This window comes from Ochotona curzoniae, unplaced genomic scaffold (genome assembly GCF_017591425.1).
Source record: "Ochotona curzoniae isolate NIBS_2020 unplaced genomic scaffold, NIBS_Ocur_1.0 contig_1071, whole genome shotgun sequence".
Lineage (NCBI taxonomy): Eukaryota > Metazoa > Chordata > Mammalia > Lagomorpha > Ochotonidae > Ochotona > Ochotona curzoniae.
This window is the reverse complement of record NW_024464939.1, coordinates 1,224,328-1,246,518: the sequence shown is the minus strand read 5'-3', so window position 1 is coordinate 1,246,518 and position 22,191 is coordinate 1,224,328. Positions and strand designations below refer to the sequence as shown.

Here is a 22,191-nt window from a genome sequence, read left to right as displayed (position 1 = left end):
TAGCAGATTTGAATTTGAAAGCAGAGCTAATGCCTCCATTTTATTTTTTACCACTCGCCCATAAAACATTATTTTCCAATATGTCAGCCTCATTTGGTGGCCAGTGGTCTGAAATTGAAAGTGGGACAAGCAAGCGGAGAAATCTGGACATTAGTGTGTCTGCCCTTTCAAACTGGTGTGCCATTTTGTGGAAGGGTCTCTCCTAAGAGCAGGGGGTCTTAATGACCATTCATCAATGCTCGTTGGCTGATCATTGAGTGCCTTCTCATTCAGTTTATCAAGTCTTGCACATAAAAAGTCAGAATAAGCCTGATTCAGCTTTGTTAAAGCTAACTAGAAGTAAAATGCTCCATTTGAACCCATTTTGCCATTGTTTTTCACTTTGTTAATGCAGCCCTGCTTAAATGAGTGGCCTTTATAGGGTCGGTCAGAATATCTGGAACTATTAATTCTCTTATATTGAATGGCTGGTGGCAGGCCAGAGCAGATGGGGAAGGAAAGTATTTGGGTGCATTGCTTTCAATTAGGATCCATGAGGTTTCAGCTCCTTTGAATGAACTCACTTACTACTTGCTGTGTGGAGTCACAGTTTATCACAAGGGCCTGCTAGAAGCGGAGGAGAGAGAAGACCCGTGGAAAAGCTTTTCCCCAGATTCTCCTCAACAGTGTGGAGATCTTAACAACAGCTGATGTCAGGGAACTCCTAGTTGCTATTGGCAATCTTGTCTGAACATAGGAGAATCTCGGACATTAGCACTGTTCTAACTTTTGAAAAATATCTTGGACTAAGATGAGGACAGTTTAGAAAATGTATGGAAAATAGAGTCAGGAGCAAAAAGCTGCAAAGTGTTTTTGTTATTTTTGAAATTCATGCATATTTTTCCTTTTTGCTAGCATGCATTTCCATGATCCTTTTTTTTTAAAGATTTATTTATTTTTATTATAAAGTCAGATAGAGAGGAGGAGAGACAGAGAGGAAGATGTTCCGTCCAATGATTCACTCCCCAAGTGACTGCAACGGCTGGTGCTGTGCCAATCCGAAGCCAGGAGCCAGGAACTTCTTCCTGGTCTCCCACACCGGTGCAGGGTCCCAAAGCATTGGGTGGTCCTCGATTGCTTTCCCAGGCCACAAGCAGGGAGCTGGATGGGAAATGGAGCTGCCTGGATTAAAACTGGCACCCATATGGGATCCCGGGCGCATTTAATGCAAGGACTTTAGCCGCCAGGCCACGCCGCTGGGCCCTCCATGAACTTTTTGAAGATCCAATTGTACAGTCTGTAATGAATGCCTTTCTAATGATCCATCTGAAGTTTTTGTCAAAAAGCCACTTGATGTAGTTGTGTTTTTAATGGCCCGACATTTTGTTATGAGTAAATGTGCTGATTTGGAACATAATGGTTTAGAGAACTCTTTTAAAAGTTGCCTTAAAAATAGTCTGGGTTCTCAATTGAAAATCTGCATTTCCCCGAAAGTGTCACCTGTGCAAGTACTTCAATGCATCTTTCGCTTTGTTGGGTGGGGAGAGGATATCGCTAAGTTTTGCGAAACATTTCTGAATCACGATGCAGGACCCTGTTTAGTATTGCAGAAAACTTTGCAAAAAAAAAAAAAATTGTGTTCTATTTTGCCTCATCTGCATCTGGTATTATTGATTGTCTATTTTTATTACACAGTCCAGGTAGTAGAAATCTTGGCTCTTTACACTTTACATTTTTTATTATTAAAGGGAAAGTTATTTCTGTCGCAGTAACTGTATAGAAATACGTATGCTGGGTTCCCTGTTAGGGAAGAATGCCAAAAGGGGTTGCTGCTTTGCTTGCCTTCATGGGGGAGAGAATAAAAGGAAGGAGCTAGTTTCTTGAGAAAATGCTGAACTCGTCTCAGATGCACACACATTTCGTCGGGCTCTTTCTGCATTCAGACTTCTAGGTGCGAATCTCCAGGGATCCAGGTTTTGTTGACGTGGATCAATTTAAAGTGGCAATTACCGTAGTCAGATAACAGCTTAAAAAGCCTTTTTACACATAGAAAAGATACATAATCACATAGCATATGGAAGTTCAATTTTCTGGGCTGTGGTTTAGGGACTTGCAGTGTACCGATATTAAGACCCCGTTTTAAAACCGGATATCATCCAGTTTTCTTAAAGTGTGTTGCATTTTTGTCATATGATTTTCTATTTTTGCAGTGATTCACCGTGCATATTGATGAAAGATTGGGTTTCCCACTGTGAAAATGCTTTCTTTCTAACATAGCTATAGTATTAAAAAAAAAAAATCAGTGGCGTGTCGTATTGAGTGGCTTTTTAAAAAAAATGCTCTATTTAAAAATGAAAGTCTAGAGATTTAGGATGCTGGATTCCATAAAGGCCCTTATAGTAGGACTTAATTGATTATCACACTCATGCCTGCTATGAAGCTTTGTGTCATAAGAATGTTTGAGCTTGGTGCTTAACTGTACTGAAATCCATTACACAGAACCTCATTACAGGTGACATCTAACTAAGATGAACAAAAAGATTGGCCTCATAAATAGGGTGCAGTATACTATTACTGACAGAACAGAGTAATCATTATGAATTGTAGTCCTTTTACAAGTTGCCCCCGACAATGATGGATATTTGAGGGATTCACGGGAGAAAAAGGCGCTTCCAGGTAGAGTATGGAGGGGCAGTAGAACTTCTTGATTGGCATTGCTGATCAAAGACGATACATTTTTAATTTGTGGGAAGTGTGTAGGTGAATGTATGTGTGCGGGTGTGGGAACCGGTTGTGTGCAAGCTTTCAGGGAGGGGTGGATGGCAAGACTCTGGACAAGCTGCAAGAGGCATTGCTTGGGTGTGCAGAGAGGGCCTTAGGATTTCTTGCAGACAGCAAGCAGGGGCGAGTCAAATCGCTCTAACTTGGAAAGTGTAGAAAGAGCAGAAGAGAGGCTGGTGGCTGGAGGCGCAGCAAGGGTTAAAGGAGCTGCCCTTGGCCAACCTATGGGCTGTGCTGGAGGCTCCTGAATGGAATCCTTTCCCTGTTTAGGCTGGATGGAGCATTGGCAAGATAAAACCTGAGGGACACACCTCATCAGACAAACAAAGACCCGGGAAAGGCAGACAAGTGTTAAAAAGAGGAAGAGTTTTGGGAGAGAGCAATCTTTTCCTTCTGCCTGGCATTTCTGCGTGTTCAGAAAAGACTGGCAAGGCAGGCAGGCGTCTGCTTCTCCTATGAGGCAAGGGTGTTTTACAAAGGACTAAAGAGGCACTGCTGAGAGGAAAATAGCCGGCTTTAGATAAAGCACCATAACAAAGACTCATAGTTTTATATATCATGGTGTCCATTAAAGCTTAATAGGGAAGAGTCCATTGAACCTGGCTGGGTATGTGTTATTCATGAGAAGGATAAACATTTAAGGATGTGCAAAAGAAAAAAGAAAATCAGAAATCAGGAGGACGTGATTGTTCAGCTTTTGAAAAGACTTGACAATGAAGATTTTGTTTTTATCTCCCATGGATCTCCATGCTAGGTAGAGGAGAGTAAGCTGAAAATGTTTGGAATGTATCAATGTGTGGATCCCCGGGGGTTAAAAGCCCTCTGGTCAAATAAAAGGCTTCTGCTTCTTTGCAAAGTGTTCTCTTTTAAACACACCGTGGAGAAGCTGACAAAAGGAGTGATTCTGATACTTTGTTCAGGATGATAAACTGTTTGAGACTGTTGGGGATTTCCAGTTCCATAAACAAGCTTTGAGGGCTGTGCCTGGGTTTGTTTTCATCAGCTCATCCCCAGTGCTTGCTTAAGGCTGTACTTGAGGAGAGGGGACACCTCCCAGGGTGGTAGGAGGCCAGCTCTGGGTTTCCATTGTTGGCAAAATAAGGGTTAAGTTTTAACGGGATAAGGGTGGGGGAGAATGAATTATTCAGCATTTAGCTTATCACTCTGCATTTCACTTTCCGCTTTTTTGGTGCTCTGGAAACTTGCTGAGAGCGGGTTTAGGGGAGGCAGGGGTGGCGATACTTTGCACACACATCCCTGTCATTGTTCTGCCTGAAGAGACAGGGCTGGGTTCAAGGCCACATGTGCTCCTGTCATCCTCTACATTTCTGCTCCAAGTGCAATCCGGAGTGTCAGCTCTCCATCTGTCTCCGCCTGGCAGGCGCACGCGCTCAGCACCCTGCCTCGGGCTATGCCTCCCCAGCCCCTCTGACGGCCCTGCTTGCCGCCGCCACCGCCGCCTCATTCCAGAACAGCAGGCATGAGCTGGGATCGCGTTTGCTTTTAGGAGGCACTTTTCCTTAGGGTGCGCCTCAGTCAAGGATGCCTGGTGAGTTAGCCCTGCGCTGCGGTCCTTTGCTCTCCCTCCCCCACCCCCTCCACCCCCCACGGGAGAAAGCTTACTTTTTATTCTGCGAGGCAAATTCTTTTTTGCCCCCACTGTCTGCTCTGATGCTGTGAGCTGGAAGAGGCTTGGAGGGTGGGGGTGGGGACGTGAGAGGTGTGTCTGGGAGGTGAGGCACAGAAGATTGGGGTCAGGGTCTGGAAACGAGGGGTGCAGCTTGGGGAGCTTTTGCTTTTCGAATTGGGGAAGTGATTTTTCAAAGGCTGAAGGAGAACAGCCGCAGATCTTCTCTGGGGGCGAGTTCCTTGGGAGGATTTTAGCTCAAGTGAGAAGTGTGGTTTCTTTTCTGGGTTTCTCCGCTGTCGTCTGTCCTCCGTATACAGGAAATGTTCATGTGTGAGGAGAGTTTTCGGCTGATGGCAGGAGCCTGTGGAAAGGGCTTTTTGCAAAGGCTGTTTATTTCAGAGAAAGTGAAGGCAGCTTTGGAACTCCAAGACGTTTTCAGCCTTGTCCTTAGATGTCATGGGGCAAACCATTGAAATTGGTTAACCGAAAGAAAAATAAGTCCCTAAGCGTTAGGGAAGCTGCTGTGGTCCTGAAAATGTATTTGTGCTCATTTCCCCTTGCAAAATAGTGTGCTTGGAACCGGGAGCGCTTCTGTGAGTGTTGCTAGCAAAAGCTCTGCTTATGGCAGAGGCTGACCTGGGATAGCGTTGTTTCTCAAGAACTGTCTCAATTACTCTGTGCCTAATTTGCAACAGCCCATCTTCAGATAAAAACAGGGCAGCTCGAGGTCCTCCAGCTGGCCGAGCTGTGCTTCTGATTTGGGTAGGACAGGCAGAGGAGAGGTTGCGCCTCCTGGTCATAGAGTTTGCACACCTTCCAGATGGTGTTTGGAAACATTTATCTGCCAGCTTCCTGCAACCACAGTTGTGTGTAGGTATTGCCAGTTTCTCTTGTTAGCATGTATCTTACTGTCCTGCCTCGTTCTTGAGAATGTATGCGGGGTTGCACTTTTTCGTTAGTTCAGCAGAGGAGGAACGTAAGAGGAAAAATCAATGGACAAAAAGGCCATGCCTTGAGGTCTTTTGAAAGGTCCTTTTTTAACTCTTTCAGCTCTCACCTGGATTTGTTTGCCCTCTGCAACCAAAGCTGTAATACACATCGGATATAGAATGTGTCATAGTATGAAAAATGCTTGTGCCTTTACTTTGTAAGAATATTGCAGTTTCACAGGACTTGTTGTTTGTGTGGTTGTCATTCAAATGTTCTTTGTTTTTATGCTCTTAATGACCCTTCTGTGTTCAAGGAACCGACTTATCAAGAGGGGCTGTGGGTCATTGGGTAAAACAGTGCTTTGATAGACCAAAACCATTTGCGAATGATAATAGCTGAAAGAGATTAACTGGGATTCTGGCTACTCCCAAGTTAGCTGTGTGATTTTAAATTCAACTTCGAAGGCTACTTCCTTGAAAGGCACTGAACTATGTGTAACACTTGAAGGAATGGATGAGTTTGTTTTAGAACTAATCGGATATTAATGATTTAACACCAAGTAGTGGTCTGAAGTGTGGGCAGTTTTCTCTTTCTGCCTCCAACTGTGTTAAAAAGCCTTGTACTTGGATACAGAGACTCTATCAACAGCTGTGACTCTGAGCATGTGCCAGAATGGTGATACTTGAGCAGAACTGACACTTGGCTATTTTTGACACCCATCTGTACTGTTTAAATTCTATTATCGGATGGGTTACCTCTTAATATGTTTTCTAACCTGTTTTAGCCTATATGTATGTCTTTCTATAGGTGGGGAATTTTTAAAGGCAGGTTTTGTATTTTCAAATAATACTTCAGGGATGTACAAGATTAAAGATGTGTTTTGTGTAACCTAATGTCAAGCCATCCCCCCCCCCCCCGTTTTTATGTGACTACTTATTTGCACACCAACAAGTATTTTGGTGCTTGATGTGTCAAACCCGGGTTCTAGTTCTATCAGGCTTGGTGCAAGAATTCTTGGATGTAAGGAATTTTTCACACATTATGGAGACCTGGGAAAAAGTTGTAAGCGCACTGAGCTTATTTGTAGATACCGGTCTTCTGTGGCTAGGTAGATAAAAGACTCAGGCTAGGATTTTTACAGATCTCCTGCTTTTTTTGGTTGTTGACAGCAAACTGCTACAAAATGGCCCATGAAAAGTCAAAGTAGGCTGTGGATGGTTTTAAAAATACGTTGGGCTGCTTGAAAATTATTTGACTCACTGTAAGGAAATACCATTTCACTGCCTGTCACTTTTGTAGCAATGAGAGCCTGTGTTTAAAAGGAGAGGTTTCTTTTTTTTTTCTTTTCTTTTCTTTTTTTCTAGGAGAGAGCTCAGTACCTTGCTTATTAGGTTGTTTCAGGAGGAGGTGACTCAAAACTTTGAGACATCTGCATTCTTATCAATCCGTACAGAATATTATCAAAGAACATATGTTAACCTACACAACACTTTCAGGACTGTTTTCCTTAAAAGGACAATAAGTGAGCACAGTCTCTTGTAGCCCAGAAATAGTGCTGTTCTTTCAGAAGATGGTAGTATTAGTTCAGACCACCCTTTCTCAATGGCCCTGCTCTCCAGATGTGCCTGGAACATTTTTTTTTTTTTAAGTTCAAGTTTCCAAAAGAGAAAAAAAAAAGTTTGTTTTCAAAATCTGGTTTTACTTAAGACATCTCCATCCTGGAGTGCATTTCATAAATTGCCCACATATTTTTCTTAGCAGAGAACTTAACTGGCTGTAATTTTTAACACATGGCCACATCATGTGATATTTTCAAAACACTTACACATAGCTTTAGGAAGGTCCCTGCAGAAATGATCCATCCTCTTACAGCCGGTCCATTTTTTAACAGCATATCTGCATTTTCCATTTAGTAGAGCTATATATTATTAGCTTACATTTTTGGGTAGTAAAACAGTGCATTGCTGATTGTAAAACATGGACTTTATTATCTGCTGAAAATTGATTTGGCATTTATAGCCACTGTGTACTAGACTGTTTTTCTGTTTATAACATCAGTGCTTGCAAGCGATGATTTGTGTAAAAAACAGAAATGAAATTGCCATGGACAGATAGCTCTGAGTGTCTCTGGTAACTGAGCATTTGGGCAATGCACCTGGTTATGTATTAATATATTTTAATAGATGCATCCACAGTGCTATTATGCAAGAATGGAAAACAGCACATTCCGTTTTACTTTGCAAGTTGGTTTTCCATTGTGTTAGGCTAACTACTCCCTGTGTGAAACAAGCCTCATGCCAGTTATTACAAACATGATAGAAGCTGTAAATTTCTAATTATAAATGTAGATTGTGCAGACACTGACCTCTTTGTAATAGAAATATAGAAATCCTAATTTTTCAAACCCTGGCACACTCTACCACTGTTAAAATCCTCTTCTGTTCAGAATTCTGAGTTCTTGACCTTTACTTCTACATATGCGTTATAATATTTGGAAACTTTTATAGGGTATCTTCCTGTGCAAATCATAATCTGGTGAAAAATATGCTCAATTTTTTTTCCCTCTGGAGGAGGAGGATTATGCTTAAAATGTTAAGGCGTTATAAGACAGCTGATATGTATTTTGGTTTTTAGAATAAACATTTATTTAGTGGACATGACATAGCCAGCCATGGTTTACCAGCCATCTCGTCATGACACTGGTAATTGATGCCCACAAAGATGCTGTAATTAGAATATTCTGAACAGCCAGCAGTTCTCTTTTAGAGATGAAAGGTTTACATTGTAGGCACCTTCAGCTTACAGATGTTGAAACTGAGGCTCTTGGAGTTGCAACTTGGCCAGCCGGCTTTGGGGAGAAGATCCTTCCAGTCTCCTGTCTGTTGTGTTGCTTCTAAATTTCAGGTATAAAAAAGAAGTCATGCTACCATATTAATATCAGTCTTACTTGCTGTCTTTTCTTATTAGCCTTAAATTGCACTCACCCAATGCATTCCCTTCTCTTCCAGGCTTGCAGAAAAAAAAAATCTGCAACAGTATCACTTAGTCTATGGCAAAAGTATCCCCATTAATAACTATTTGGACATTAGAGAACCTGAAGTAAATAATGACCAATATGTTAAGCAGAACACAAACATGTAAGGCTATTGCAGCCCACAATTATTACTCTAATAAGGAAGTTCAGATAGTAGGTATTGTGGCTGGGACCAGAGAACTGTGTTTCATTCAGGCTTGTGTCCTGGAGGCGCGTAGGAGGGATCTTGTGGGAGAAAACGGGTTTTAGGAGGAACCCGCAGGTGCCTTCCTTCCTATCTTAGCAGTCAGGGATGACAGAGCAAGTGTGGGCAATGGCAGTCTCATGCTGTTTAGAAAACTAGCCTGCTTTTTCCTTCTTGCTCCAGATTAGAGCTCAGTTAATGTAATTCAGCTTCTTTTTTTTTTTTTAACTCTTATATTTTCAGGGTATTCATTTTTGCCTGATTAGAGTTTAATTTCTTTGTGTGACACTGGGTGTCGTATTTCTAGAAAGCAATTTCTTTGTGTACAGTTGCAGTTCTTTGGTAGCTAACCATATCCAGTGCAAGAAGTCATTAACTTAAATGACTCAGAACTTGAGAACAATAGGATTTCACACCTGATCAGGAAGCAGGTTTATCGTGTTGGCTTTCTCAAACAGCTGTTTGCATTAATTAATATTAATGTAAATGTACTTTCTGAGAATGTGTAGCTTAATTATGTTTTTCAACCCATAGAGTTCCAATCAGAGGAATCAGGAAATCCTCTTAATCTCAGAGGGAATATATAACTGCCATCTCTGAACCGAATAAATCTCATGAGATCCTGAGAACGCGCAGCCTTTTCTAGGAAGCCTACTTGTGCTGGGCCCTGGGAGAGGTGCTGTGTATACTTGTAAATTTTTGCTACAGCTCTGCAAATTGTTTCTGGTATCATGCGATCTATTTTAAGCCTGAAGATCAGATAAATGAAGCAATTTACCCAAGGACACAGATAAAGTAGAATGGCAGAGAGGGGATTCCCGGGCTCCTTTTTTGGATTCTTCTTTTTTTTACATACAGAGGATCACTTTGTGGCTTTTGGAGACAGGATCTTTTTTTTTTTTTTTTTTTTTCTAGTGGAGGCCAGATTGAGCATTTAAGAGAGGGATGTTTGAGATATTGGAGCATAAAGGGTAGGGTTATCCTCGTAGTGAAACTTTCAGGAGGAAAGGCAGTAGCCGAGAATGATTGATACTGGTAAAGCCGGTAAAGACATCGGTCCTCCAATATTCATTCCTGCTTATTGGAAAGAGTACAATGGGAGTAGTAGGGATCAATGTCAGTATTCTGAAGTGCCTAAGAGAAATTAACTTTATGGGTTGGCTAACACATCACCTTTCTTGGTTTTTGGAAAGGCTTCCTTTTGCTTGCTGATCCAAATCTCAGGTGAATGATTCTTCTGTTGTGGATGGTGAGCAAAATGGTTTATAACTGTGTTGATAAAATGAACCAGATCTTTTGGTATGGAGACTGCTGGGCACCTGTGCCTCTGCCCTTTGGGCTCCAGAGCAGTTAGACACATCTTTCCCAGAACCAGGAGACACTGTAGGAAAGCGTAGATATTTTCCTCCATCCCTCATCTCTTGTCCTTCCATCTTTCCTTCCCTACCGCTGCCCCTGATAAAAAGCAGTTGATTTTTTAAGATTGTGGGATGCTTCCTCTAGAAGGTCTCAGCGTGTTTTCCACATTTCCTTTTTGAAGGCCCAAGTGGTAAGTGTAATCTGGCTCGCTTTATTAGAGTGATTTTAAAAAATTCTATGTGGTTTATTAACAAACATACAGAGTACTTGATCCCCATGCAAGAGAATCAATTTGACTTTCCTAGGAGGACATGCTACTGCGATAGAGAGTTCAGCTTTCAGATCCATGGAATTAGATAGCAGAACACTTCAGGAAGAAGGGGTATTAGTGGGTGTCTTTACCATGTGTTTATGGCTTTGAGAAGCTTCTTAAAGAGTGACAAACTAGACAGCAGGTTTTGACAGAGGTGCTAAGAGATTTAGAACTTGGAGAAAGGTGACCGTTGTGCTTTGGAGCGTGTCCTTATTTTAGATTGAACCTTGTGTGATTGAACTTCACGCCCTCCCTTCAGCCAGGTTGGCTGTCAGGAATAGCAGGTTAGCTGGTCCTCAAGTAAGAACTGATACATGTTTGCATTTGGGATGCTAAACCTGTGGTCCTAAAAGGAACAAGACCTGGCAGAAGAAAGGCCTTGATTCTGAGACTTTGTGTGAGAGATAGACATTTTGTTTCTCATTTGTTAGAGTTTTGCAAGATGCTATATTCGCAGCAGTTACAGTAACACTTGATTTGAAAGGCCTGTTAACCACGTTTATTCTCTTCTTTCTTTCTGTTTTAGTGTTAGTTATATTGTTCAGCCTAGGGGCGAAACACATTAAAGGAATCAAAATGGAGATTTTCATCCTCAGAAAAACACTTATTAAGTCGTGTGTGCAATGTTTATTTTCTTCTAAACTTTCTAAGGTATTCCTAATGGGTGCTTTAACAGAACATGGAGAGAGCTACATATTAGAGGCAAAACTCTATTCCTTTAATAGCCAGGCATTCTTTATATACAGTGTTGGATTGCAGAGCACTAAGTGTAGGTGTGATCAAGCATTTGCCTTGAATCTCAGCCAGTTGTTGAAAGGGAGAGGTCCCTCTGTGGGTGCGTTTCACTGTTTGTTTCCTGGAGGAATGATTTCTATTCGTTACTCATCAGTATCTCTGTTTCGGTTGTGTGTTTCCTGGGTACAACTTTTGGTGCCACATCAGTATTAAGGGACCTAACAAAACATCTTGGAGAGTTGAACCAATTATTGGTATTTCATAGAGTGGGACATTACATTTTTAGTGCATAAACTTGCTTCTATTGTTTCCAATTTCTGTACATATTAACGATGTTGAATGTCCATATCTCTCATTCTTAGCTTATGTTTTTTATCGGTGCTGAACTGATTTTATGTTAGCTTTATGGCTTAGACCTATCTTAACAACTGATATTGAATTTTAAGGATCTACCTATCCAAAGATGCAGAGCAATGAAAACAAATCTGTGCTTTCTCACTTAGTACTATGATCATTGTCAAGTCATTTCGATGTCCACTGTGTATTAAGAAACAGAACCAATTATTCTGGCTTGCATTCTTCATAACACCAGAGCAATGATTATGAATGAATTGTGCATTCCTATATGTTGGTAAGGGCTTACTTTTTCTGGGCTTAAGAGTGTTTGATAAGAGTTTGTTTTCTGGACTCTCATGATTGATATATTTTTTCCTGTATCAAGGGAGGTTTGCTTGGGTTTTGCCTGTGTTAGGTATGATTTCCCAGTTCATATCTTTCTCTGACTTTGTACCCACCCTTTCACTTGTTGCAATAATTTACTCACTGGGAAACCAGATATCCAAACTTAGAGTGATGAGATAAATAAGAAAGGTCATGTCCAATTGAGAGCCAGAGAAACCCACTTTGCATTTTTTCCCCTACTATTATTAAATATCTGTTTAATCTATGGCATCCATCAAGATCCTCCAGGAAGTTTTCTTCCTCTACTGCTTTTCTTGTGTTTTGTGACTAGAGAGCTAGATTTGGGTTCATCTTTTATTTCATTGTCATTATCTGAATATATGGACCCCTTTCTTCCATGTTTGAAATGGTTTAAGCATCATCAGCTCCTTGCTAAAGCTGCCATTTACATTAAGATCTTGATTTCCTAGTTTTCATAATTCCACTCCAGGCTACCTGTGAGGCTGACATATAGCAGGCAATCAGCAAATGTTTGCTTAATGAATATGTGAGTGGGCGAGAGGCAGATTGGTAGTTATAGATTTTCAAGGAAAGAAGAATGCTCCAAACCTGTTAATTGGCAAGGGAAAAATTAAGAAATTAATTTATGAATAATTTTCAGAGGTAAGGGAAATGAACACATTTATTTGTTAATCATAACTTTCGTTGGTGGCTGTGTTACTGGAAATTGCATGTCTAATAAGCCTGATCATGGTCCAGAGTTGTTTTTCTCAAAGTATCAGGCCACATGTAACACTTAAAAATTTGGGGTGTAACCGTGGAAATTAGAAACAAAGGAAAGCACTTCATGTGCAGTATCATGGGAAGTGAACTCTCCTTCTCGCTTACACGGCAGTGTAAATGGGCTGTCATTCGTTCTTGTCCCCTGCTGGAGGATGGGCATAATGCTTCAACTTTCCACCAGGCATTGCGTAAGATTTTTCACAAGAGACAAATATTAATGAAATGTTTGTATCTTTTCCTTTACACATTACAGTCATCCAACAGTTTTTTTTTTTTTTTAATTTTTGTATCAATGATTTTAGATGAGTAGCAGCCACGGTTTATCTTAAAGAGAGATTGCCAGGATAATTTATTCGGTGTATGGTATAAATTTATTCCTGTGAACATGGTTTTCCTATTTTCATGCTGGTTTCCTGAAATGCTTATGCCCTTTTATATTTGCTTGAACATTTATACTGAATCCTTTGAAAGGCATAGGGTAAGACTTTTGTGTTTCAGATTGTATCATGTGTAGTAACTAACTCATGCCACTCCAGATTTTAAGATCAGTTTAGTTGCTCAACTGAGTATCTTAGTAGAAGAATGGTATTGGCCATCTGTGTACATAGAAGACAACCAGGGTTGATTGAAACCTTTGGAAATGTGGTACAGAATGATGCTCCAGAAGTGAGGTTCTTTTACCAACAATGTCAGTCTTACCCAGCAACTTGTTGGAAGTATATACGTACCTGCTGTCCCAGAAGCTCTGGGCTGCACCTTGCAGTTTGTGCTAGAACCACAGTCTCAAGATGCTCCAGCGTGTTCAAGTTGGAGAAGCACTGGTGGAAATGACAACTTCATTCCAATCATCTTATACTGAGATTCTCCTTGTTTGGCTGGTGTGTTAGACAGTTTAGATCGTAAATGACTGGGCATCAACAGAATTTGTTTATTTGTAAATATTGCATTGAACAGACAGTTGTTTGAGACATTGAAGTAAAATGTTAGATAACAGCCTTGGTTTCTGATGGCATGGTTAGAGATTATGAAAAGGCTAGAAGGGGCCCAGCACAGTAGCCTAGCTGCTAAAGTCCTTGCCTTGAACGCGACCAGATCCCATTTGGGCGCTGGTTCTAATCCCGGCACCCCCACTTCCCATCTAGCTCCCTGCTTGTGGCCTGGGAAAGCAGTTGAGGATGGCCTAGGGGACCCTAAGCCCACGTGGGAGACCCGGAAGAGCTCCTGGCTCCTGGCTTCAGATTGGCTCAGCTCTAGCCATTGCTGCCACTTGAGGAGTGAGTCAGCAGATGGCATATCTTCCTGTCTGGTATACCTCACTTTCCAATAAAAATCAATAAATTAAAAAATAAGGCCTAGAAACAAGACAGACTGAGTGAGGCAGTATAGGACGTTGCATTGCTGCTTGGATTCCAGCACATTTTATATGACATTTTATATAAGTGAGTCCGTTTTGAGTGAAATCAGAATTATTTAGTGCAATTAGAATACAACACAGTATTCTGCTGTCTCATCGAGACTCCCTCCTAATGATTCATGTTTGTGGATTTAGTCTGCTTGCGGAATATTTAGGTCGGTCTCAAGTTTCGTAATAATACCAAGTAGCTTCAAAAGTGTAGGCATGAATGCATTTTCCTTTTATTTTTCAGTATCCCAGATAAGCACTTGGCATCATTAGAATGTGTTTCAGCAGTAGTGCCCAGAGAAGATTTATTTCTTATGTCTCCTCTGTCTTCTGTTGTTCTCTTGTGCTTGGTGGGCCTTCAGTAAGCGTCGTCTGACACGCTTTGTGGCCTTTGCCTCCTGTGATAAAATAGATGGAAATGATTCCTGGCACCATCTGGTGAAGAGGAGCAGCCCTGGAGGACTGTGCTTTCAGAGAAAGTGACTGAATGCTAAGAAATGTGCAAGTCGAGGGACACAGGCAAAGGATTTTTTTAAAGAGCATGAACATTAATATATCTTCTTGAGGCTTGATGGGACATGTACTGCCTACTGCCCCATCTGGTGCATATGATAGCATGGCATATTAGCATGCTGCAAGTTCATAATGTATTCAGGAGGAGGAGGCATTCCTTGCATACCAATTGAGGCATCCTCTCTCTCAGAACTGCTCTTGAATTTCAATGATGTTTATATCTTCCAAACCGTGTCTGAACGGAGCACTTCCGCTCGAAGGAATAACATGAGTGAGTGTGTGTGGATGTGTGTGTGTGTGTGTGTGTGGATGTGTGTGTGTGTGTGTGTGTGTGTGGATGTGTGTGTGTGTGTGGATGTGTGTGTGTGTGTGTGTGTGTGGATGTGTGTGTGTGGATGTGTGTGTGTGTGTGGATGTGTGTGTGTGTGTGGATGTGTGTGTGTGTGTGTGTGGATGTGTGTGTGTGTGTGGATGTGTGTGTGTGTGTGGATGTGTGTGTGTGTGTGTATGTGTGTGTGTGTGTGTGTGTGGATGTGTGTGTGTGTGTGTGTGTGTGGATGTGTGTGTGTGTGGATGTGTGTGTGTGTGTGTGTGTGTGGATGTGTGTGTGTGTGTGTGGATGTGTGTGTGTGTGTGTGTGTGTGTGGGGATGTGTGTGTGTGTGTGTGGGGATGTGTGTGTGTGTGGATGTGTGTGGATGTGTGTGTGTGTGTGTGTGTGTGTGTGTGTGGATGTGTGTGTGTGTGGATGTGTGTGTGTGTGTGTGTGTGTGTGTGTGGATGTGTTCTCCGCTGTTCCTCTGTTCATCTCCCTCCCTTTTTCACTTGATGAAATTGCAAGCAGTTTTTGATATTCTGTTGGTATGTGAATTTTAGATTGTTCTCCTTTCGAAAATCTATACCATTTTTTTTTATTACTTCACATACGGCATTTAGAACATTGAGACTAATGAAATCATTTCTGTGTTGGCCTGTTAGAGATGGCGCACTTTCCGAGGGAGGCTCAGCCTGTATCTCATTAGGTATGTGTCTCCATGGCACCTTGTGTTCAGTCATCCAGTTAACCAATATTTATTTATTGAGCTCACACGACGGACCTGACACTGTAACAGATGCTGAGGAATCAATGGTGAGTGAGAATGGTGAGTCTCCCTTCTCAAAACATTTATATTTGGATTCGGGGGTGGGGGGTGGGAAGAAGGGATAAAAAAGGAATAGATAAACAAAAGAAATAATTTGCTACCAAGAAGCAGGGATAAGTACAACAGAAGAAGAAACCAGGCTAGAGAGAAGGACTTGGATGGATGAGTGGGGGCTTGTTCAGATTGGCCTCTCGGAGAGCCCACCTTCAGGAAGTAAGATTTGTGACTGAGACAGAACTGATCTGACGATTTAGTGGCAGAGGAATATCAGGTGCAGAAGCCTAGAGATGAGAACGTGATTGGCATGTTCAAAGGTCATGGCAGCTTGAGCCAAGTTCAGGGGCCAGGTCACTGCTTGGAGTCTGAGATTTATTTTGTGTGTCTGGAAGCTATCAGAGGGTTAAGCTAGGAAATGACATGGTCTAAATTGTCGTTTGAAAACATAGCTTGAGCTGCTGAGTCTCTTAGACTCAGTAGACACTGACTGTGTCGAAGCAATGAGATGAGCCTTTAAAGCCATCGAGGGATCCTGTGGAACTGGCCTTCTTGTGAACTTGTAGACCCAGGAGAACGGTATCGGAATCTATCCTCGCATTTGCATAACGCTTGATTTGGAAAAAAATCACTTAGGCTCTTTTAGCTTATGTCTTCTCATCTGTTGGCAGGGAAATTTAAGCATACCACAATATTATTTTGAGCGCTAAGTAAGATGATTCCTTGGGAGACACAGGATGTTTCCCAGCTTCTAATAGGGAGCTGATACATTGGTCACCGTAAAGCATTTAGGGTAGTGTTGAGGACGATTTAAACAGTTTGGCAGTGTCTTCTGGAAGTTCCTTTTGGGTATTAAACATGAGCATTTCAGAAACACTGGTGAATTGTTGCCAGGATGATTCTCTTCAATCAGTGGTCTTTTATTTCTGATCTAGAATTATCGAAGGAAGAAATCTATAACCAGTGAAACAGCTTGGTGTTTATAAGTTTTTTTTTTTCTTCTTTTACAGTAATGTTACTCAGTGGATTTGAGGATTTTTACAATTAGATTCTGTCATTAGCATTGTACAAATTAACTTCAAAACACTCATGGAAAATGAAATTAAAATGTGTTTTGATTTTGATGTGCAACTTTTGAAATCCATGCATAGAAGGGGGTCTTCAGGAAGTTTGTGGCATGGATTCCAAATTTTTTGAAACAAAATAATCTTTTATTTCAGTTTTGGGTTTTTGCATGAATCCATGTATATATGGATTTCTTCTTTTTCCTGAAATTTTTTTAATTTATTTTTTATTGATTACATTGCATTATGTGACACAGTTTTATAGGCTCTGGAATTCCCCACTTCCCTCCCCAATCCACGCCGCCCCCCCCCCCCCATGGTGGATTCTTGTTGCATTACTACAGTTGAGATTGTTGAAGATTTTTTAACATCAGAAAAGCCTTATGAATTGGGCTGGAAACTGTGGTTATATAAAGTATGCTGTAATGAGTTTTAATTTGTAAGATATGACCTTTGATTATTAATTAATTGCCTAGTGATCAGATACAAGCCGTTCTAAGATAATTTTTTAATGCATTCAAGTGGAGAAAATAAGAAGTTCCTTAATTTTTGCATGAATTACACACTTAACTGCAAGGAATGATCCTTCAACTATTTTTGTAGCTTGTGAGATAACATTTAGTTTGTTAGAATGTCATGGAAGGACTGTGGTATTGGGGGTGGGAGCAACTGTTGCTGGAGGTTGAATGTTTAAATGGAGTTCAAGCTACTACTGCCTTGGGCATAATTTTATTGCATATATGTTTGTTTGTGGCCAGAGGTTTTACCCTGACCTGTCTATAGACCGCTTTTATCATTATTCCTTCCACATATTCAGAAAACAAATAATGCTTAGGGAATGTGGAGGAGGAAGTAGTGTGGGTAATTCAGGCAAGTTCAGTCAGCACTTACAGGATTCTTGAGATGCTTTTTGATGTCCTATAGAACTACACGTCTTGTTAACATTAGCATGTTGCATGAAAGAGGCCACAGTTCTCACCATGGTGTTTCTGGAGTGTAAGAAGAGAGGGAATACAGAAAGCCCATAGAACAGAGGAAAGAGGCAATCGCGGTTCAAGGTAAAGTAACTGGCTGATGACTGCGAAGATTTATTATTTGTGTTCATTAAATCCTAATATTCTTAACAGCAACTCAAGAAGTGACAGGTTTGCAAGGTGACAGGAAAGTTTCGAGGGGATAGTTAACCTCCCTGTGGAACAGGTTAGATTGTAGATCATCCCAGAGATGGCCTGTCCACAACCCTGTGTGTATTCTAACTCGTCCCTGTTGGGTGCCAACATCATAGATAGTTCTATCGTATTTGTTTTCCTCTAGATGAAGGGGAAAGAGAAAAACCAGGGTAATCGGGGGAGATAGATACATGGACCAATCTGTGCTGGGTCAGCCAGACACGGGCCTCATAAACACAAGCATGCACAGTGTAGGATCACCCCGGACTCAGGCCTAGAATCTCCTTGTTTTCATGGGTTTGGCTTTGACCATGGAATATTGCGTATAAGGGAACATATTTTCAATTTCAGTGACTTGGCAAGTGTGGCCTTTATTTTGGCCAATTTCCCTTACATGTTTTTCCAGTTTCCAGTGGTAGAAATAGCTCTGTCATTCCCTGCATACTTTTTTCTAGGGACATATTGAAATATATGCTACATATATTCTGTTCCTGTAAAATGAACACCTAACCTTCAAAAGACCGAGTTGGCTGTCCCATACATATCCCTGCTTTTCTCTTTCCTTCTCTCCAAACCCCGTCTCTTGCCTTTATTTCAAGAATAACCCTTACAACAGAAGCATTTTTGGGAATTGAAATCCTTAACAAACCCTAGTCATTCTAAAATCATATTGCAGACCTAGCTTCTTAATGACATGTTAGACTTTAACCTGAGTTTAAGATGGAAGAGAGATAAAGGCCTAGACATCATATATGGACATAACATACATTTTGAGCAAACCAGGAAACTTTAAGTATCCGAAACACTCTAATGAACACTCATTAAAGCAAGCAGTATTTTAAATTTCTACATCTAAAGTGAATTGCTTTTGAAAACAGGTCATTTGAACTAGCGATATTGTTACTACTTGGTTCATATGTAAGGTGCACAGATCACCCCCATTATGTGTGCAGTGGGATCTAAAGAATTCTTTGAGAACTTTTCTGAAGGGACCGCCCAGCTGCTCAACATGCACACCTGTGGTTGGTTTCTTTTCCCTTGTAAACTTCTGCCATTTCGGCAAGTGTCTGGCAGATGTTGGAGGAAGTGTATGACTAGGCTAATTGGTCCAGGCAGCTTTTGGCCTTAGATGACGAAGCAGTTAGGGGACAAGTGCTTGAGGCTGAGAGCTCTTATTCTTTATTCCTTTTAACCCATAGTGCCTGGGAAGGTGTTCTACAATTGCTGTGGGTGAGAAATGCTTCAAATACTAGGACCTTCAAGGATGATAGTTCTATCATTTGTATGTTTATTCTGTCAGTCATGCAGCTAGTATCAATGGAGTTCTGAATTCATACTGTGTCTTTATGCGGTCACTGGGGATAGCTTTGTGAATAAAAAGGCGAAATTCCTTTCCTCACAGAATTTCCATCCTGATGTATGTGGGGTGGCAGGGGAAGAGAATAGGAAGACATATTATACATGATAAAATTGCAGTTGAATTCTCTGATATGTTACAATATGATAATTGCCCCAAGTCTGGCAATGTGAAGAGGGCATCTTAGGTTGTTGGATAGGCAGTCACGTATCAAGTTTTGAGTGTTTGAGGGTTTTTTTTTAAAGCTTGTTTTTGAAAGAGCATCACAGAGAGGGACAGAGAAACAAAGAGACAGTGGCTTCTTCCATCCGTTGCTTCCTTCCCTGAAGGCCTCCAACAGACAGATGTGGGCCATGCTCAAGCCAGGATACCCATCCTGACCCTCCAGGTGGGTGGCAGGCTCACAAGCACTGGCTCATCTTCTGTGGCCTTGCCCAGCTGCGTTTCCAGGGAGCTGCCTTGGAAGCAGTGCAGCCAGGATTTGAACTGGCTCTTTGTCAGTGACAGTGTTTAGAAGTGGAGGCTTAACCTACTGTATCGCAATGCCAGGCCCAGAGCAGAAACTTTGAAAATTTCTTTTCATTAATTGAAAGGCACACTGAGAGACAGACATAAATCTTCCATCTGCTGATCTAGTTTCCATGTGTTCAGTAGCTGAGACTGGAGCAGAAATAAGCTCGGAATCTACAACTCAATCTGAATCCCCCATATGGGTGGCAGGAACCCACAACTTGAGCCATCATCTGCTGTCTCCCAGTGTGCACATTATTAGGATCCTGGACTGGGAGCAGTGGGGCCAGAAGTGTGAACCAGGCTCTCGCGTGTGGAATGCACGCATCTCACCACTCTACCAGATGCCCTGTGTCGGGCAGAGATGTACAGAGGGAAGCACAGGACGGAGCCATGTCGCTTAGTGAGAGAAGACCCTTCAAGGTGTAGACAAAATGAAGAAGGCAGGAGTGTGCTGTGGATCATTTGGCAAATGGGAGTGAAATCAATGTGTTTGAATTAGAGGAATAAGTGTAAGGTTGGAGGAACACTTGGGAGATGAACCCTGGAGAAGTGGCCTGGACAGTGAGGGGAGAAGATGGGAAGCTCTTAAGAGATTGGATGACCTCACCTACCCTAGACTCCCTTTGCCCAGGCCCTTGGCTGTGGACATTTTTGGTTTTTCCTGCGTCTTGTTGTAGCATCAGCTGTTTGAACAGCATGTCATTCGGAAGGCCTCATTCTGCCTTGTCTTCTCTTTCTTATTCAATGCAGTAGGCAGACTTTTATTTAACTAACATCGGTGTGCAGCACACTTTGTGTTTTCTGATTCTTTGCACAGCAGGGGGATTCTTTAATCTTAAACCCTACTCTGCCTCGTGCTGCTCAAGGCAGAGAGTGAAGTCTTTCTTGAGTCCTGTTATAATTGCATAGCTTTCAACCCGTTTTAGAGAAGAGATACCAAGAACAGGTACCTTTACTAATGGTAAATTGATCACGAAGCTGGAATAATAATAACATTGTTGCTGTAAATCGTGTGTTTGTGTTATGGGGGATGATTTACAGCATTTATTACAAGTCTGCTTTCACATTTCTCTTGGCAAGTGGTATCCATACCGAGGATCGCCATGGCAGCCTTAGTAACGCTCCTGAAGTGAGTTAAGCAAATAGACGGTACATTAGGGTCTAATGTCGTAGCAGCCAAGTGTATTATTTGGGTCATTGGAGGTAGTGACAGTCTGAAATGATATATGAGTTAGCCACATGGGTAGGTACGGATGGAATAATTGCATCCTTTGGTTGAACTTGGGACCACGTGTCGAGTTCCTGGACAGCACAGGCAGGCCCAGTTTAACAATCTGAGGAGCTTCTTGAGTCAATTAGATTTAGTCAACTTCATAAGAATACAGCCCTTTTCGAAGTTTCTGAGTGATAATCGCTATGCTGGCATCATCTCAAAGTTTACCCGAGTTTTAGTGGTCGTGGAGAAGAGAAGATTCAAATTAGTAAGTTCATTTTTGAGTATTGAATCTGGGGACAACTTTCTGCTGAGGACTGAAGCGATTTCAGAGATACTGTCTTCCTGCTGAAGGAACTGAAGTTTAGAAGGGAATGTGAAGTTGAGATAATGATTGCTCTGAAGAGCTTACCTGACAGAGAGCACAATAGAGATGAATGAGGAGCAAATTCCAAAAGGCGGTGAGGGTTCCTATCGGCAGGGAGAGGGTTTTCACAGTATTGAGTAGTTGGAGTCCTTATGTTTGAAATCCAGTTGCATGCATATCCCTATGGGGAATAAATGTGTGCACAGAATTCAGCTTGAAGCTGACATTTTGAACTTGGGTAAGAGGAAGAATAGCTGTGTCTCTGTACAAACGAGCCAATCGGCGGGGAGCACTGATTTTGTGGAGCAAATGATTTCACCAATATGTTAAATGTAAGCTTTTTATAATAGGAGCCATTCTGCAGACAGTTGGAAATGTGGAGTGTTAGCTTGGGTGAAGGTTTCTGTCAAGATATAAATTGAAATGGAAATAGTAAGTCACACGTTATTCTGGTAGATAATTTTGAGAAAATGGAAAGTACTAGATTGATGTTATCATTAATCTAGTCATCGAAGTTTTCCAAGCCTACTGCAATGATATTGTGGCTTATTTTGATGGCACAATAAATTACTCTATTGAAATTAACTTTTCCTCTCCATTTGCATTTTATACTTTCTCCTATTTACCATGCTTTTTGCGATGGTAGTTAGGCTACTTTCATCAGAGCTATCAGTTATGGTCACATCTGTCAATACGCAGAGTATTTCTGCTGTCCCTTTTCTGATCATCCTGTTTGGATCCTGCCCTACATTTACCCCTATTTTGTTACTTGCGTTTAGCTTCCGCATGATGTAATTTGTTGGCTCCTGAATATCCTTGTTCAAACAACATAGTTTCAGCTGGATGGTGGCAGAGTTGTTAAAAAGTTGGCTATTCTGCGCTCGCTTCGGCATCATATATACTAAATTGGAAGGATACAGAGAAGATGAGCATGGCCCCTGCGCAAGGATGATGCGCAAACTCGTGAAGTATTTCAACTTTTTAACATTCACACACACACAAAAGTTGCTTTTTTTTAAGATTAATTTTATTTCAAAGTCATATATGTG

At 41.4% G+C, this 22,191-nt stretch overlaps 1 protein-coding gene and 1 non-coding gene across 2 annotated transcripts in view; both read left to right on the top strand.

Annotated features, from left to right (window-relative positions):
• The window catches only part of RUNX1T1 (RUNX1 partner transcriptional co-repressor 1), a 134,456-nt gene that overhangs the window by 30,267 nt on the left and 81,998 nt on the right, over positions 1-22,191 (top strand).
• Positions 22,020-22,125, top strand: LOC121166760. The gene has a single exon (XR_005885471.1). It is a non-coding gene; the product is annotated as a U6 spliceosomal RNA (small nuclear RNA).